The sequence below is a fragment of the Phoca vitulina genome, unplaced genomic scaffold, assembly GCF_004348235.1.
Source record: "Phoca vitulina isolate PV1807 unplaced genomic scaffold, GSC_HSeal_1.0 scaffold1, whole genome shotgun sequence".
NCBI classification, from domain to species: Eukaryota; Metazoa; Chordata; class Mammalia; order Carnivora; family Phocidae; genus Phoca; species Phoca vitulina.
The window spans coordinates 38,202,977-38,221,653 of record NW_022589704.1 but is presented as its reverse complement, the minus strand read 5'-3'; the positions used below and the strand labels follow the sequence as shown (position 1 = coordinate 38,221,653).

General features: G+C 41.8%; 1 protein-coding gene across 7 annotated transcripts in view; it reads right to left on the bottom strand.

Moving 5' to 3' along the window:
* HECW2 (HECT, C2 and WW domain containing E3 ubiquitin protein ligase 2) overlaps window positions 1-14,397 on the bottom strand; it is a 357,621-nt gene extending 343,224 nt beyond the window's left edge. The window contains exons 1-2 of one of the 7 annotated variants that reach the window (XM_032405716.1): window positions 14,193-14,327; window positions 12,828-12,934 (exon numbers count right to left, since the gene is read on the bottom strand). The gene's annotated coding sequence lies outside the window, so the exon portion shown is untranslated. The other 6 variants (XM_032405702.1, XM_032405743.1, XM_032405753.1 and 3 more) reach the window with 6 other exon arrangements.
* Window positions 14,398-18,677: the final 4,280 nt, after the last annotated feature.

Below are 18,677 nucleotides of genomic sequence, written 5' to 3'. Positions count from 1 at the left end.
AGACTTTACAGAATTTATTTAGAAAAGTCTGTAAACAAACAAATAACAACAGAGAGCAAAAACACCAAACCCTGGGGAGAGAAGGAAATCTCATTTTCAGAGTTGCCATGAAATATCTGAAATGTCTCCTTTCCAACAAAAACTTGCAACACACACACAAATAAATAGGGAAGTATGGTCCATACATAGGAAATAAAGTAGTAAATCAAAACATGTCCCCGAAAAAGCCAGATGGGGGATACTAGACAAAGCTTATTTAAATATGCTATTATAAATATGTTCAAATTATTAAAGGAAACCATGTCTAAAGAACTAAAGGAGAATATAAAAACAATATTTCACCAGAGAATATCAATATAGAGACAGAAATTATTTTTAAAAACACAGATTAAAAATTCTGGTGTTGAGGGGCACCTGGCTGGCTCAGTTGGTGGAGCATGTGACTCTTGATCTCAGGGTCATGAGTTCGAGCCCCACACTGGGTGTAGAGATTACGTAAATAAACATGTAAATCTTAAAAAAAAATTCTGGTGTTGAAATATACAATACCTGAAATGGAAAATTCACTAGAGGTGTGTTCAATACCAAATCTGAATAGGCAGAAGAAAGAATCAGTGAACTTGAAGATATGTCAACTGAGATTATCCAGTCTTAGGAACAAAAAAAAGAATGAAGAAAAATTAAGAGAGCTTCAGAGACCTATAGAACAACAAATATTGTATCAATACATGCATACAGGGAGTCCCAGAAGAAAAGAAAAGGGACAGAAAGAATAATGAGATAATGACCAAAAACATTTGACGAAAACATTAATCTATACATCCAAGAAGCTCAACAAACTCAAGGTAGGATAAACTGAAAAGAATTCCCACCAAGACACATCAGAGTCAAAATGTCAAAAGACAGACAGAAACTTAAACACAGCAGGAAAGTCTCATCACATAAAAGGGATTCTCAACATTAACGGTTGATTTCACATCAGGCACTATGAAGGCCAGAGGGAAGTGGAACAACATATTGAAAGCAACCAAATAAAAAGGTAAAACAAGGCTCCTACATCCAACAAAATTATCCTTCAAAAATGAAGGAGAAATTAAGACATTCCCATTTAAGCAAAAGTTGAGAGAATCTGTCACTACCAAATCTGTCCTTCAAGAAATACTAAAGTTAGTCCTTGAGGCTGAAATGAAAAACACCAAACATTAACTCTAAGACATAGGAGAATAGGTAAAGCTAACTACACAGTTAAATATAAAAGACAGTATAAATGCATTTTTTATAACCGTTTCTATTATCTGATTTAAAAACAACTGCACAGGCAATAATAATAAAAGTGCAGTGATAGGCTTACAATACATAAAGCAAGGAATGGAGCTATAGTGAAATAAAGTTTTTGTATACTTTTGAAATTCATCTTAACTAGATCATTTTAAATTTAAAAGTTTACTGTAATCCCCACAGCAAACACTAAGAATATAACTCAAAAAATATAACAATATTATCAAGAATGATAAAGACTTATGAAAATCCTCTTCTCCAGAAAAGCAACATGGGAATTAAAATGGCACACTAGGAAATAGATATTTAAGACAAGGCAAGGCAGTAATGGAAGAACTGAAGCATAAAGAAGACCTGAGGCATACAGAAAACAAACAGCAAAAAGTTAGACATTATCCACCTTATTATCAGTAATTAACATTAAATGAAATGAACATTCCAGTCACTCTAGCTAAACACTAATCGAAAGGCAGAGATTGGCATAATATATTTTTTAACTGATCCAACTATTTGCTGTCTAAAAGAGATACTTTAGATTCAGAAATACAAATAAGATGAAAGTAAAAGGATGGAAAAAGATATGCTATGCAAAGAGCAACTAAAAAAAGAGTTGGATTGGCAATACTAATATCAGACAAAATAGACTTTAAGACAAAAATTGTTACTAGAGATTAAGAAGTATATTTTGTAATGATAAAAGAGTCAATTCAAAAGGAAGACATAATAATTATAAACATATATGTTCCCAAGAACAGGGCTGCAAAACACGTAAGTATAAACTGACAGAGTTGAAGAGAGAAAGACAATTCAACAGTAGTTGGAGATAGCAAGACTCTATTTTTCATAGCTTATATAACAATTAGAAGATACATACATACAAGGATAGGTATGACAGCAAAAGCACAAGGATGAAAAAAAATAACTGGACTTCATTAATATTAGAAATGATTGTGCTTCAAATGACACTATCAAGAAAGTAAAAAGATAATCCACAAAATAAGAAAAATATTTTCAAGTCATAGCTCATAAAGGTCTAGGATCCAGAATATAAAAAGAATTCATACAACAAAAAAGTTTAAAAATCAGCGATGAATTTGAATAGACATGTCTCCAAAGAATGGAATTGGTTGCCCAACTTTGTAAATATACTAAAACTCACTAAATTCTACACTTACAATGGTGAATTTCATGGTATGTAGATTATATTTGAAGAAGGCTATCATTTTTTTTTTAAATCAGTGAGGAAAATGGATACCAACAGAATGACTTTCCAAGATAAAAAATAAATTATAGTTTGTCTTATAATTATTTCAGGTCAACAAACATTCACTAACCCAGACTGTGCTAAATGCTGGGATGTGAAGATAAATAATAAACAGTCCTGACCCTTGAGGAACTTAGTTTTTAACAAAAAACATAATAATAAATCTTTGGAAAGAATTTTGATTCCTTCCCCTAATTTTCACTTTCAAAATGTATAAAATGCTAATTTTACCATGACAAACTTCAATTGGATATCCAATTCCAGCAAACTTGAAATATTAGCAGGCACCCAAATCAACAACCAGATGCTAAAGAAAAATTAACTCAAATTCTATCTCTAGTTGCACTTCTCTCCCAGCACAAGAAGGTCCAAGTTGTGGTCCCGCCTCCCAGCCCTGACTGCCATGTTATAGTGTACAATCCCAGCTTGAGTGTGCCAAGGAATTTGCACGTCTCCATTTCCTCAACCTTGTCCCAAACCCCTTTCAGATTTTACAGGACCTAAATTTTATTCCTTTAGGGCCCCAACTCCTTCTTTCAAATACCATTAGTTACTAAGGTTCTCCAGATATATATTTGGTCAAGTCATCAACACAAATGCAGCTCCCTTCTTTTATTTCTTTTACTTACTAAAGATCCAAAATGGTCCCTACTAAGACCAAAACACCACTACCTGTGTTTGGTGCCCTGCACTCCAAGAGCCTGGCATTGATGCTATCTCATATGTTCTGTTGCTCCAGAACAAGAGTTGTAAAACAGATGCAGACAGCATATAAATTTTGTTTGGCCTGTGCTGTTCTAAAAACATTTTAATTATCACTCAAGAGATGTTTTACATACAAACTCACATTTTTAGCTTCATTTGGAAAATGTGAAGATTTGGTCATGTTGGACCCAAATTTCCATGTGACAACAACTAAGTGAGCTGAGTGGCATCCCTTCTTTCCCCTTGGACGAAGAATGCCCTCCATGGTCCTCACCACTCCACAAGGTTTCCATGCACAGCACATCCCGCTGGTTTTATCTGTGACCTGTTGGCTCTGGATGCATTAAAGTTTAAGATGAATCCAAGCCCAGAGCGTCAGAAGTTGCTTCTGAGAATAAAGGTAAGACATCTTCCTTTATTTTCAGTTTTAGGTTGCATGGCCATGTTTTTCTGCCTTTGCCAAGCTCTTCTAGTTTCTCACTCCACCAACTGCTTCAAATTCCTGTCATCATTATCATGTCTGGCACGTAAGTATCACCCACTTAAATTACTCCAAGACACTCCTACAGAGGCATCTTCTGGCCTGGAAGCTCCGATGCAGGATAATTTCAGGCCACCCTGCAGAAAGCACTGAGGATCTCATCCATAGACTGAGGAAATCTTCATTTCCAGACTTACTTCTCTTTGACAATAAATGCTCCTCCTAAATTTCTGAATTCTGGTAAGTTAAAGCAATGCTTCTCAAACTTTACTGTGCATAATACTACACAGCTGGGGATCTTGTTAAAATGCAGATTCTGGTTCAGTAGGTCTGGTGCAGGACCTGAGATTCTGCATTTCTAACAAGTCCAGGTGATGCTGATGCTGCTGGTCTGTGGATTACACTTTGAACAGCAAGGAGTTAGAAGATGTATAAAGGAAGAAGGAGGTTTCTGAGATTAGAATTATCTGAATGACTTAGACCCCCAAGACTTGACTTTCTGCCATTTTAACACTACAAAATCTTAATTATTTAGTATCTGTGCCAACTTAATATCTGATTTATATATATAACAGCCTTTAATGGTCTGTGAGAAACAGGTGGTTCTTTCCACCATTAGGCATCGATGACTGTATATTCACTCCATGACCGATACTGAGCATGATACAGAGGGGTCAGCCAAGTTTCCATATATTTAGAGTGCTTAAAACCTAGCTGGCAAAAAGGCTAATAGGAAACAAAACAACTAGTATAACATCTAAAGCAAAAGATGAGAGGTGCCTGAGTGGCTCAGTTGGTTGAGCATCTGACTCTTGATTTCGGGGTCATGAGTTCAAGCCCCACATTGGGCTCCATGCTGGGGGTGGAGCCTACTTGAAATAAATAAAAAATAAATAAATAACTTTAAAAATAATAATAAATAAAGCAAAGATTATGAAGATATTGACTGCTATAAAATAGTGGTTCCTAAGAGGGTGGCATATTAGCATCTGGAGGGAAAGATGACAAACCAAACACTTCCCTCTATCCCCCCCAAATTATGATACTGATTCTGCCCACTCTTATTGTCAATCACTGACAAAGGAAGCTATCTATACTTCTAGGAATGCCATATTCTTCGGAAGGGTAACACAGGGAAACTACTGTTTTCAGATTGTACACAGAAACACAATGGAGATAGGGGGCCTGGAAGGGTAAGTGGAATTGGTGGGCATTCCAGGTGGGACATGCTTCCTGTGGTAAAAGTACTGAGGGAAAGATGAGTCTGGGGTATTTATGGGATGGAAAGAAGACCTGCCTAATAAGAGTAAACCAGAGTGCTCCCCTCACCACCACCCCCTTCTGAGTAAAGGAAGCACAGAAAGGATCGCCTAAGAACTTGATGACCACTTATTAAGAAAACTAAAGAGATATTCCTTCACAGGAAGGCTGAACTAGTTTGTCTCTCAGGTCTTTTCCAATTTTTCCTCAGTTGAAGAAACAAAATTTCAATTTTCCTCTCACACATATTTCTAACCTGAGTAACCTGCCTTGCCTGCTGTTGAACATGGGAAATGACCAAAGAGAATATGACTGTGTAAAAGCCCCTATAAATTTATGAAAACAATAGCCTAAATGGCTGCATCAGGTAAATTTCTCCCGCTGCTCAGCATCCCCAGTTCCTCAAAACTGTTCTCATAGGTCTTACTTTCAACCCGTGTCATCAGTTATCTCTGTGACTCTTCTCTGAACCCCGTTCAGATGATCCTCATCCCTCTCACACAGGCAAGCGATGAGGTACACTTCTGGTCTTCCCTGACTACTCCGTCCAAAGAAGTCTCAGTTACGCTCCATGTTCTATCAATATCCCCCTCTACAAAGCACTGACCACACTTCCAACTATACTTTTTTCATTTTTTTACTTAGGAAATATTTCAAATATGTATTCAGAAGTTCATATAGTTCAGAAGTATAATAGCAGCCCATATACCACCACCCAGATTTAACAAATAGAAACATTTTTGCCACATTTGCTTTGCAATTATGTATTTATTTGTTTATCATATCCTTGTTGCCTGTCTCCTTCTAGATTCTCTGTTGGACCTGGGCAGGGCCATGTCTAATTACTAACCTCTTTTATTTTTTTTTTTTTAAAGATTTTATTTTTTTATTTATTTGAGAGAGAGAGAGCATGTGAGGGGGAGGGTCAGAGGGAGAAGCAGACTCCCTGCCGAGCAGGGAGCCCGATGCGGGACTCGATCCCGGGACTCCAGGATCATGACCTGAGCCGAAGGCAGTCGCTTAACCAACTGAGCCACCCAGGTGCCCACTAACCTCTTTTATACCTATCACTTCGCATACAGCCTGGCTCATGTACAGCTCTCAGTGTTTGTGCAACGAATAATGCATGAATGCCTTCTGTCCTTGAAGTAAATAATGGTAATCAATATAGAAAGTTATTAGACAAAACACAAAGACTCCTTCTTTATTTAAGTTCAAAAAAAACGGAAACCAATCTTTATTGAAAAATGAGGGTTCAAATTTAAATGTGTGCTCTAACTGGACCCTACACATTAGAGTGGGCTAGCTGAGCAAGAAGCAGAGGCCCTCCCTTAGAGGCCCTCATCCCTCCTGCCCTGGGTAGCCCATGTACCTGCCTGATGACATGGAGATACAGGAAATGAGCTCACAAAGTCTCTTCTAGTTTAAAGATGCCAACTTAAAGATGGAAAGAACAAAGGAAAAGAGGTAAGACAGGAGGGAAGATGAGAGGGAACGAGGGAGGAAGGCCTATGCACAGAGAATCCAAGACCACTGGAGATCCTTTATTTTTCTAGGTTAGGTCAGGGGCAATATAGATCATGTCCTGAAAACTTCTGAGTATCAAGTCCATTTGTCTGGAATGAAGCCAAGCCTAAGGCAAAAGTATATAAAAGGTCATGTCCAATTGTTAGCTTTCTCCACCTCCTTCTACCTGTACTCCATGCCACCCAGTATCTTAAATCAAAATCCTAAAAGCCTGGGTTCCTCCTGGCGTGGTTCTCTACATGCTCTCAAATACCACAGATACACTTGTACCCTCTCCCCATCAAAATTAGCGGGTCTAAGTTCTATTTCTTTGTGCTCTTATTCTCTCAATGGGTCACGAAGAGGAAATATGGTTATTATTTAAAGGACTGTCCATCACCGAAAATATAACCTCCTTAAAACCCTTTATGGTCAATATGGATCTCCAACTTTGTCTAATGAAAAAATTTCTTAGTCCTAAGATTGCGGCAGATTGTTCTATTTGTTAACAATTCTTCCTTCCCTCCGTCCTTGACATCGCTCACTGTGGGCAGAGCGTATTACTGAGGTATGCCACTTGCTATAAGAGAAATGGTTTCTCATCAGCATCATGACAAAAACATTTCTCTTATTCCACAGATAAAATATTGTATGTGTGCCTTTCCTCTAAACAGCTAGCCTAGGTCAGCATGGAGAAGCAGTCTTATACTCCCTGCCTGTCACTCTGCACGGCACACTCATATACTCAGGGGCTGCAATTTGGCTGTACGCAGTTTTTGCTCTTTCTTTTAGTATTTCCTCAAGATCAGAAGGCACTACATCTGCTCTGTCAATGGAGTAGCATGCAGACTGGCTTCTAGGTACAACTCCTTTTCTTTACGAAGCTCTCACCTTCTTCTATGAACATGAAAACGAGTGCTCCGTAAGTCCTGCCCCTGGAGCAACGCTTCCAGTCTCATTAATGACAGCCAAAAGAAAAATCTCCTCTCTTTCAGCGCAAGTTTTCAGCGATAAATGAACAAAGCATCACCAAGCGCTCTTCCTGGAACAAATGCCAAGAGCTGATTCATTCTCTGCATGACCTCAGTGGTTTCATCCAACCATAAAGTGAAATATCTCCTAGTACGTACTTGATAGTAATCACTCTTCCACATGCTACTCCACTTCTATTAGGCAACAAACAGCCAACCGTGTCACTTGACAAAGGAATCCTGTCAATAACTTCTGGTTTCTCTTTGAGGACAATGTTTGTCTTTAGCCATCCGGCCGATTTTGCAAGTGTCTATTCAATAATATGACTCATTCTTACTTTTGCTACACGAGTCCTTTAATGTTGCCGCTAGAGTGTTCTCGTCTCTTACCTACCTCTAGCAATATAATATGTTAATTTTGTAATGGAAAGCATTATTGTGTGCTTGCCCTGGAAAACTTCAATGTATAACAGAGAAGCCACTGTGCTTTGTTTGAAAATGACACCAAAACATCCATGGCTTCATGCCACTATTGGACAGTTTCATAACAGGCAACGACAGGGAATGAGGAGCGAATGGATGGCAAACCCAAGAAAAAAAACAGTTTTAAGCAAGTCATCATCATACTTCCATTTGCACTTTTCAGTTCCAGTTACTGTTTTGAACTCCTCACTCTCACGGATTCCCTTGTTTTTATACATACAGATTTCACATTTTATATTCGCAGTGGGATTGAGTTCTCTGAGTATATTTAGGACATTTTCACACTTCGCAGAACCACTTTTGAACCACTGATCTGTTTTTGCAAAATGGGGATACAATTTAAGAGTAGCGACAACCAAATATATGCTATTTTGACAAACAAGAAGCCAATGACACAAAAAGTTTATTAACCAAGATGAAGTGCACTATTTATGAGATGTACGCTATATTGACCGGGGCAGGCTTCAGAGCACAAAGACAACTTTTTAAATATTATAATGAGTTTTAAGAACATAATGGGATTTCACCTGAAATTGTAATCACTCTTGTGTCTTAAGGTCCTACATGCTCTGCCACTCCTATACCACTTTTCTGATTTCATTTCCAGCTCCCCCCAGCCGCCCCACCCCATCCGTGCTGGTCTTCTTGCTATATCTTTATCACATACTTCAGGCTTTCACACGGGCTCTTCCCTGTGCCCAGAACATTCCCCCTCAGGTATGTGCATGGGTAACTTCTCTCACCTCCTTCAAAGTCTTGGCTTAAGGTTAAGGTCTTTTTCTCCATGAAGGCTACTCAACTACCTTGATCCTGTTCTACCGTCCCATTGTTCCAAAGTATGTACTTCCTCTTAGCATGCTATATAACTTACTTACTCATTTTTTTTACTCTCTTATCTGTCTCCCATCCATCCCTCCACCCCAAAATAATGAAAACTTCACAAGGGTAGGGATCTTTTGTTTTATTCATTGGTACATCCTCAGCATCTAGATCAGATACTGACTTGTGAAAGGTGCCCAATAGTAGCTGAATGAATGAATGAAATTTTTTCATTGCTTTTCCTTTCTAACCACCAAACTCTCTGCAGATCTTTGAGAACTAAACAGAAAACGAGCACCATCACAGGTTTTTAAACAAGAATTATACTAACAGATAAGTATTCGAACTACACAGGGTCAGGAGATGACTTAAAGTTTAGAGAGGCTGGATGCAGAGAGTTTAGTTTTAAAGTCAGTCCATGAAAGAGGTTATGAGGGCCACAATTTTCCAAATAACTAAGCATTCTTTAGTGGTTTATTTCAATCCCACAGGACACATATCTATAGATATATGATCAGTGTTCATGTAAACATATATACATACACATATACGCATGCACACACATAAACAAATATGCTGAGCAAATTTAGAAGAAGCTAAAGACATTTTTTCCATCATATGGGTATTCTTCATATAAAAGCTAATGACTCGGGTCCTACTTAAGATGACCATACATCATTGTTTTCCTGGGACAGTCCCAGCTTATACCTGTTGATCCAGTGCCCCTTCCGGTTATTATTCCCTCTTACTCTCAAATGTGTCCTTGTCTGGACAGAAGAATTACATGTCACCCTACTTATAAAGGAGATACAGAAATTCCTTCCTATTCAGGCATGCTGACCTCAGTTTTGAGGATCTTAGTGGAGTGGGTATGGAAAAGGTGACAACCATAATTAACTATAACACCTATCGGCCAGCACTGCAAGTGAACTATTTCAAACAGGCAATTCTTCAGCAAAATCGTACAGCAACTGTTGCAGAAGTAGATGCCACAAGCTCCAAATATCTAGCTTTGGAACCCAAACCCCTACCAGGTCGCCTGCACAATCTCAAACCCCTATGAGAATTTTCACACGGTGAGCAGGCACACCAAGTTCTTCTCTGTAAGCCCTCCATATGAAAAGCTGAGACCCAAACCCAAGACTGGAGTCAGAAGAGAAGATCGAAGGGGCGCCTGGGTGGCTCAGTTGGTTAAGCAACTGCCTTCGGCTCAGGTCATGATTCTGGAGTCCCGGGATCGAGTCCCACATCGGGCTCCCTGCTCAGCAGGGAGTCTGCTTCTCCCTCTGACCCTCCCCCTCTGATGCTCTCTGTCTCCCATTCTCTCTCTCAGATAAATAAATAAAATCTTTAAAAAAAAAAAAAAAAAAAAGAAGAGAAGATCGAAAACAAAGGTTCTTCTATTATCCTGTGGCCGAGAGCTTGGAAACTAGAAGAATGTTGAGTCACGTCTTCACAACAACACTTGTGTTCTGAACTCTCAGTAAATATCCCAAAACTGAACCAAACACTAAATCTTGAAATTTGCATTCACATTTGCAAGAGCCATGCATCTGCTAGGTCTGCAAATAGGTTTTGTCAAAGCTCTTCTCCCAAGTCCCAGAAGTTATCCCAATTCCTGTCAGCCCGCAGTAAATGGGCAAGTGTAACTCTTCTTATTCTTGAAGACAATAATAACATAAGCTTAGAGCCATAGTAGACACTTAACAACTTAAGGATAAAAATATTTATTTCCTATACGTGTAAACAGATGGCAAGCAATGACCTCATTCTTCGATCTTCTATCTTCCTATTTCTTTTTTCTGTATGTATTTTCTGGTTTAATTTTTTTTAACCTTTCTTATCTTTACATATAACAAATAAAAGACTAAATAAAGCAAGACTCAAAATCTGAGGACAGGAGGGTGTAGTAAAGAAAAGTCAAGGTTCCTTAACATCTAGGATGACTGTATAATTTATCAGCCAAACCACGGCACTTCTAAATGTCAAAAGGGATGCTTTTGATAACTAACATAGGTCAGTAGGAATAAGCTGGGACCATTGTAGACAAACTAGGAGTTCTGGTCACTCTCCTAATTCCTCATTCATATTCCCATACAAAAGACATCCTGTGTGTAAAGAAGTAACCTCTGCCTGTGTTGGATCCACCGAACTTCAAATATAGCCCTCTCTCTTTCAGGCCAGGCCTGGCTTCTGACAATGAAACTAGAAATGTTTTCACGCCATGCTGCCATTCCCTATCCAACACACCATGCAAAACTGGTTCCATTTTTACCCAAGAAAACAAGCCACACACGAGAATGTGGATCCAGGCCAGGCCCATAGCAAGCCCCAGACCTGGAGCCTCGGGTTTCTCTTAAAGCAACACTTCACAAGAGAGACAGCAACCTGGGGAGAGGGTACACAGATCCAGCCACAGATTTAACAAGTATTTTGAATGTTAGATCTTTCGACGCTAGGGCACCCACTGAAACTGGACACAGCCCAAAAGCCACCTCTCCTGCAAAATGCATTCACCCAAAAGGTTATACCATCTGTCCTCAATTACAGGTAACAACTTTAGTTTCTTTGTCTTTTGCTGAGATCAGGGGTGAAAAGGGCTTTGAAAAGAATAAGAAACCATGTTTTTCTCTCAAGATCACATTGCCCAAGTTAAACAGAGCTAATGCTTACTTTTATTCCATACTTCTTATTCAGAGGGGTCAAACATCGCTCATGTTCTTCATCAAATCTCGTCCTGTGGCTGGTGAATATTAATTTACTGAGATATCTTCCCTCACAATCACTGAGGGAAGACCAGTTTTGCAATCTACAGCACACAAAGAACCTATAATGGTGGTTGGAGCAGAAAAGCTCCAGCTGGCTTATCTCAAATGTTCAGAATGACTTTGATTCTTCACGGACTCCACAGTCATTCATAAAGATTCACTGCCAAAGGCTGCTCAATGTTGTGATAGAGGCAATGGTAAAGCAAATGTCTTAGGCTCAGTAATTACAGAAGCTGATTCTATCCATAGCTGAGGGTCTGAGGGCAAGTGCTAGAAGTCAGGGAATCACCTGTCTTAGAGATGGTGGAAGAATTCATGCAGATTGGACCAAAGTCCTTCCAGCTAGGAGACACTATGAGTCCAAGGGGTCATTTGTTGAAATGAACAAGACCTAAGAAAGTTATGACTCTTTTCTCCCCATAAGTGGTAGAATAATCTTAAATTCAAAGACATTTTTGCTAAGAAAACTGTTTAAACTGCTTCACATGATTACAAATAAGACCAAAATGTGCCAAACAAATAATCAAAACAAATAGCTTAATGATGACTTTTTAAATGTTCAAAGAAAGAAGAAATTAACTGGTTTAGGAGATCGGATGATAAGGTTATGTCTCCTTTGGGAGATCAAAATGATGTCTTCCCCACCCCCCACCCCACCCTACCCCTCTTCCAAACAGTGAAGTGGATAGTTTCTGAAAGATACAATGACCCTTTATGCCTGGCTTCTCTTGTCTGCTAGGGATGCCATCTGTCTCCCACACTATATAAACAATCCCTGCAGGAATCTTCTGATGACCAAACAGATTAGCAAGCTCCAGATTTTCACACCATTAATAATATCCCCATCCAGATTAGGCCTCTTGCTTTAATAATGCCAACGATAAGCCTAATAACTGATCCTTCTCTGTTTATAGGGACTGTGAGTGTCATTTTAAAGATAACCTCTCAGAACATACAGAGCCATCTGTTGGGAGGAAGGGGGGTGGGGGAAGCTCTCTCTAGGCAACGAAGAAATGAACCCTTGAGGGAACAGAAGAAATAATAAAACGAAAATCATACTTGTAAGACAAACGCATACATGAAATTTCACCAGGTCTAACAGAGGACGCTACTAATTACATTAAAATCTTTTTCTTCTAAAAGCCAAAGTACAGAAAAGTGTTCAAGAAAAGACAAGTTTCACACTTTCACAAAGGTGTACATACACGAGAATTCAGAGTTTGCTTGACTCTGGGGCAGTGAGAGCAGAAACAGACCAGGAAGACGTAAAGCCTCCCAGCAAGTTTGCCTACCGTCCACCTCTAACTATGATGATCGCCGATGCTTGCCTTCTGGAACTTTAATATCGATCCCTTGTAACTCTGTGAGCTCTCTGTCTTGTCTCCAAAGACTTCCAACTCTAAAAGAAAGAAACGTGCCTGTAAAGATGTTCCTAAAGTTGATAATTATCAAGGAAAAACACTTGAGCACTGCAAAGGGAGGAAAAGACAGGCATGCAAGAGCCACCCTCTGCAGTCGCACGTCCTCGGAAACGTCTACGTCTAAATCTGCAGCCCCAGTTTCCTCCAGGCCCCAAGCCCCAGCAGAGGATGTTCACTATACATTCCTAACCAAAAAGAAATGAAGCCCCCTCTCCCTAAAGTGATGCTCAAATGGACCCAAAGGTCTCAGCTCCCTGGGGTAATCAAACCACGAAACACGTCCCCGTGCCTCTCACCCGCATTTCAGGGCAGGGGAAGCCGAAATGTCAAATGAATGACCGCGCCGGAGCGCGAGGAAGGAAAACAAAGCCACCTCCCGCCGTCCGGTACCTGCGGCGCGAGGGCCGGGCCCTGGCCACGCACTCACCTGGGGCTCGGCGCCGCCGCCGTCGCGAGCTGCGGGTGGGAACGGGGCCGCGGGGCGGGAGGGCGCCCCCGCAGTCGACCCGACCCGGGGCCCCGGCGCCCTCCGGCCGGTCCGCGCGCGCCGCGGGGAAAGCAGGCGGCCGGGGGCGCCGCCGCGCGTCGCATGCAGCTCCCGGCTGCGGCGGCCGCTGCCAAGGGCGGCAAGGGACCCTGCGCTGCCGCCCCCGACCCCGCGACCTGAGGCGGCGACGGGAGAGACGCGGCGCAGGAGCAGAGCGCGCTCGGCGCGCCCCTTAGCGACTCTTCCCGCCGCCCTCCGCAGCGGGCTGGGTCTCCGCTCGCCTTTGTACTGGCATCTTCCTTCGTTCCCAGCGACACTCGGAGCTCCTCCGGCGGCTCCGCGCAGCCGCCCACCCCCGGGTTACGCCGCGCCCCCCGCGCGACCCGCCGATTGTGTCGAGTCAGCACCAGCCGCGGCGGGGACGCGCGAAGCCATGTCTCCAGCCCGCGCTCGAGAGGGCGCCGGGGGTCCGGGCGCCGCGAGGAGGTTTACGGCCGAGCTCGGCGGCCCCGGCGGGGCGCGGCGCGTCCCCGAGTGACTCCGCAGCGTTCGGCTCCCTGGCGCTCGCTCTCCTGGTGTCGCCCGCGAGCAGCGCGCCGGCCCGCCGGCGTCTCCCCTTTCGCCGCTCCCCGCCGCGTCGCCCGGCCTCCCTCCCGCCGCCACCTTCCTCCTGCCCGGCTGGCCCGGGCGCCCGCCCCAACCAGCCCCTGCGCCCCGGCCCTGGGAGAGCGCAGGGCCGGCCAGCTCACCTCTGGCGGCGCCGGCGCCCCTCCCGCTAGACGCCTGAGCAGCATCTGCCCGCACCTTCCTGCGGGGCACTTGGCTGGGGGTTTCCTGCACGTCGGGGACCGGGGAAAGGGAGGCGGGGGGCCGGGGGAAGGACGGGAGGGACAGCCAGACCTTGGCCAGCTGGACCTCTTGAGGAAGGTGCGGGAGAGCGGGGCGGGTGCTGCTGGGCGGAGGACGAATCCCGAGGCTGCGGAGGATCCCGAGCTGCTCTCCTGCGACGCCGAAGGACATGAGGGTTCTGAGAGGCGCCGTGGAGGAAGGAGGAGACCCTCTGAGGTCATGCAAGCAGGACTCTTCCTAAATCCTACCGAAAAACTGAATGGAGGAGGGTCATGCCTCGGTTTCCCCAACTGCAAGGGCAAGACGGTAATACTCGTCACCTATACGGGGTGTGGTCACAATTAAAAAATGGATTATTGGAAGCGCTCCGAGCTACTTTGCCTAAAGAGGGAACTAAATTAAAAATTACTGTATTAATACTTTCAGCTTTCTATTTACTTCTTCTGTAGCATCTTCATTGACTCAGTCCCACTTAGGGGAAAGACTGAAAAAGCCGAAATGTAAGGCTATTGCCCACTATGCATGGTATCTATCCAGATGTGGGAGAAAAGATGTACTTGATTTTACGGTTTAACAACTATAGCCCTGTGGAGGAAGCTCCCAAACATTGCCCCCTCCCCCAAATAATGGATATCCATTATTTTGGAATTTTATGTGCTTTCAGTATTATCCATCTCTCCCCCTTCTCTATTAACAGGAATTATATTTTCCTTTGGGAACTACCCCTCCCTCTTGCCCAGGAGTCTTTATGGTTCAGGATCATGACACCTCCCATCCTCACTCCCCAGAACTGACCAATCATCATATCCAGACCATAGTAATTGGTTCTGTGATGTTGGTCCCGGAACGCCATCTGGGGCTTTTGCTGAATCAGTTCAGAAAAAAGCAGCTCTTTTAACTAGGATAACTAATAAGCCACTAATAACAAGTACCACCACTTGAAGAAAGCCAACTTCAAGGGAAGGAAAGCTGAGGGAGAGAGGATGATGTCTTTTGAGCCTCAGGAGGCAAATTTGTCTGTACCCCTGATGCCAATAAATCCCCTTACTCTTAATTTCCTTAGATCAGTTTCACTTGTGTCCTGTCACCTGTCATAAAAAAAGCTCTGACTCATTATTCCCAGAGATCTATCCATTGCCAAGCTATTCCACAGAATTGATGAACCCCCCAGCACATGGCAAAAAAAAAAGTCCTATTTTTGTTCCTACTGGAAGAATCAGGATCCCAAGAGATCCCACATGATGTTCTCTTTCTACAACTTGCTCTAGACTCAGCAACCCTACACCTGCAAACCCTTAACTTCCTGTATTGATTAAACACTACGTTACAATCTTGCCTTAAACAAAAAAGCATAAAAATAAATAGCACTAAAATAGATCATTATTGCTGCCCTTACGTTAAAAAAAAACAAACTGGGTGCCTGGGTGGCTCAGTTGGTTAAGCGACTGCCTTCGGCTCAGGTCATGATCCTCGAGTCCCAGGATCAAGTCCGGCATCGGGCTCCCTGCTCAGCAGGGAGTCTGCTTCTCCCTCTGACCCTCCCCCCTCTCATGTGCTCTCTCTCTCTCTCTCAAATAAATAAATAAAATCTTTAAAAAAAAAAAAACTTGTTTTTTTTCTCTTACCTAAAAAGCAGCCCCATCTATCTTTAAAATTTTCTATATGTCAAGCATAAAACCTGAGGCTAAGGCATCAAATAAGATTAATAGCAAAGTCATCCTAGAATCTCAGATTTCCGAAAGTGTGTAAAGGTTAGGTTCTTTCACGCTGTACTCCCCATCACCCATCACCACCGTTACCTAATTTGGGTCTCCGCTTCACAGGATCCAGGGCAGGTTCTCACCTAGCCTTGCCTTGAACCATTCCCATAAAGAAAACTCATATTTCACACGCTGGTCAATTCTATGTTGAAACTGACATAACACTAGAAGATGATTCCTAATATTGAGTCATCATACTTTTTCCCCTCACAGGACTCCAAGTACGGAAGACAGACTTGTGGACCACTTGAATTGTGTCTTCCAAGATCTTCACATGGCCCTTAGATGCTTATTATCTGACACTGTCCTAACTCTTCACCATACTAGGTTACCTCCTTACTAAGGACATGCTCAAGTTTGTGGACACTCCCCCTGAAGTGTAATGTCCAAAGCTGAACCCAAAGGCAGATTCCAAGAAACTTAAACTTCAAGCTCCTTCTAACACCACAGGAAGAGTCCAAGAAGTATGTTCACGTGGCTTTATATTTCTGTAAGGCTTTGGAAGTAAAATATTTTAATCTCAAGAGACTGCTGTGTCTTTTCATCTAACTTCCTTTCTGAAACATCAGAGTGGTTGTGGGCATTTTGGGGATCTGGCTAAGGGGAAGTTGAGTTTGTCAAGTGGAATAAATATGTGGGGTCTGTGGGCATTACAGCCCATAGTTAAAGTGACATTTATTCCAGCTGCTTGAAGGCCTGCTATCATCTGATCACCGGGTGTTGTGACAATAAGGTGGAGGGCCAGACACCTTATCAGCAAATGAATGTGTCTCTCAGGATCCAGCACGGAAGTATACAGGTAATGGGGTAGACAATATTTGAAATACATGGATCCAGAACAAGAATATGGAGGGGCGCCTGGGTGGCTCAGTCAGTTAAGCGTCTGCCTTCGGCTCAGGTCATGATCCCGGAGTCCTGGGATCGAGCCCCCACATCGGGCTCCCTGCTCAGCAGGGAGACCTGCTTCTCCCACTCCCTCTGCCTGCCACTCCCCCTGCTTGTGCTTTCTCTCTCTCACTCACTCTCTCTTTCTCTCAAATAAAATAAATTTTTTAAAAAATTGACATTAAAAAGAATATGGAAAATCCCCCCACATCTTATTATATGGGAAAGAAATTTTTCCATATTCGACAACAATCTTAAAAATGTATATGGCTTTTCCAGTAATGACTGGAAAGAAACTCTTCTAAACTATCAATAATAAAAACACATTTCAGTCAACTATGCTAATGGAAAGACTGAGATATCTATTAATGCCGTAGAACAAAATGTGACAGAATCCTTTTTACATGAAGAAGAAAACAGAGAGTATGCAAAGTGTAGGAAAAAATATTATAAAATATATTAGGCAATTATTTTCAAATCATGGTATTTTTTATATTTGATGATGTCTGATACTTGTGAATGGATTTTAACTTATAATCTGTTGTGATTTTTTAATTCTAAATATTGTCTTGTACTTATACATTGTTTTCTTAAAAAGGCTCCAAACTGTATAATCTTCAGACTCCAAAAAACATGGATCTATCCCCTATTGAACCTGATACTCTAAATGAGGCCTCATCAGGATAGCAGCATTCATGGAGTGGGAGATTCCAACAGAAATGACTAAGTACAATAATGCTTTGAGATGTTCATTTCTGTCATATTTCATCAATCAACCATTATAAGGAAATGAATAGCTAATTACAGCTAGGGAGTTTGGGGAATAACTAAAGGATGCCCATTTGAATGCCAAAATATAACAAATATGTTACAACTTTTCTATAATTTTAAAGAAAGTATACCAGACCTAACTGATTCATTATTTTCATAGTGGCTATGACTTATTTACTATGCTGTCATTCAGTGATGCCCTTAGGTGCTAGGTAGGTATAACATGTTTTTGCCTCTATACCAATAGCCTTAGACTTTTACAGTTTTTCTTGTAGTGGTGGTACTTAAAAAATAACTTTCTTCTTAGAACCACATATTTTTCCTACTTATCACCTTTTCTTTTATTGACAATCTTATCTCATTCTAAGTTCCTGTTTACAGCCTGTTGTGGAATCTATAGACTAGATATATATTCTTAGAACTTTGTCTAGAATGGATTGTGGGAGGGAGGAGGGTCAGTGAATAATGTACATGAGCTTTAGTGCATACATTTTGTGGCATCTATTTTGGTTGCTTGAAATCCTTTCACATTTTCTTCTAATCTCTTACCCATTACCAATGGTGAAAAACTCTGGATTGTCCCTTACATATATTCCTTATGTAAATATTTAATAACCACTTAATGTGAGCCAGGCATTCTTCTAAATGTTGAGGATACAAAAGTGAGGGGAATAGACAAAAATCCCTGCCTTTATAAAGCTTATATTCTAATAGGATAGGGAAGGAGAGGTCAAATAATAAGGTCCGGCAAAAAGTGTGAGTGTTTACAATGTCCATATATTCCTCTACATTTTCCATTCTATTTTGCATTTAGGATAGCCATGTGATCACTGCTGGCAAATAGAATTTAAGCAACAATCATGGGTGTCAGTTCTGGCTCTGGATATTAAGAATCCAATGTGACTTCTCTCATTCTCTTCACCTTCACTGAAACCACAGAGCTCATATATTGCAGTGGTATCATCCCAA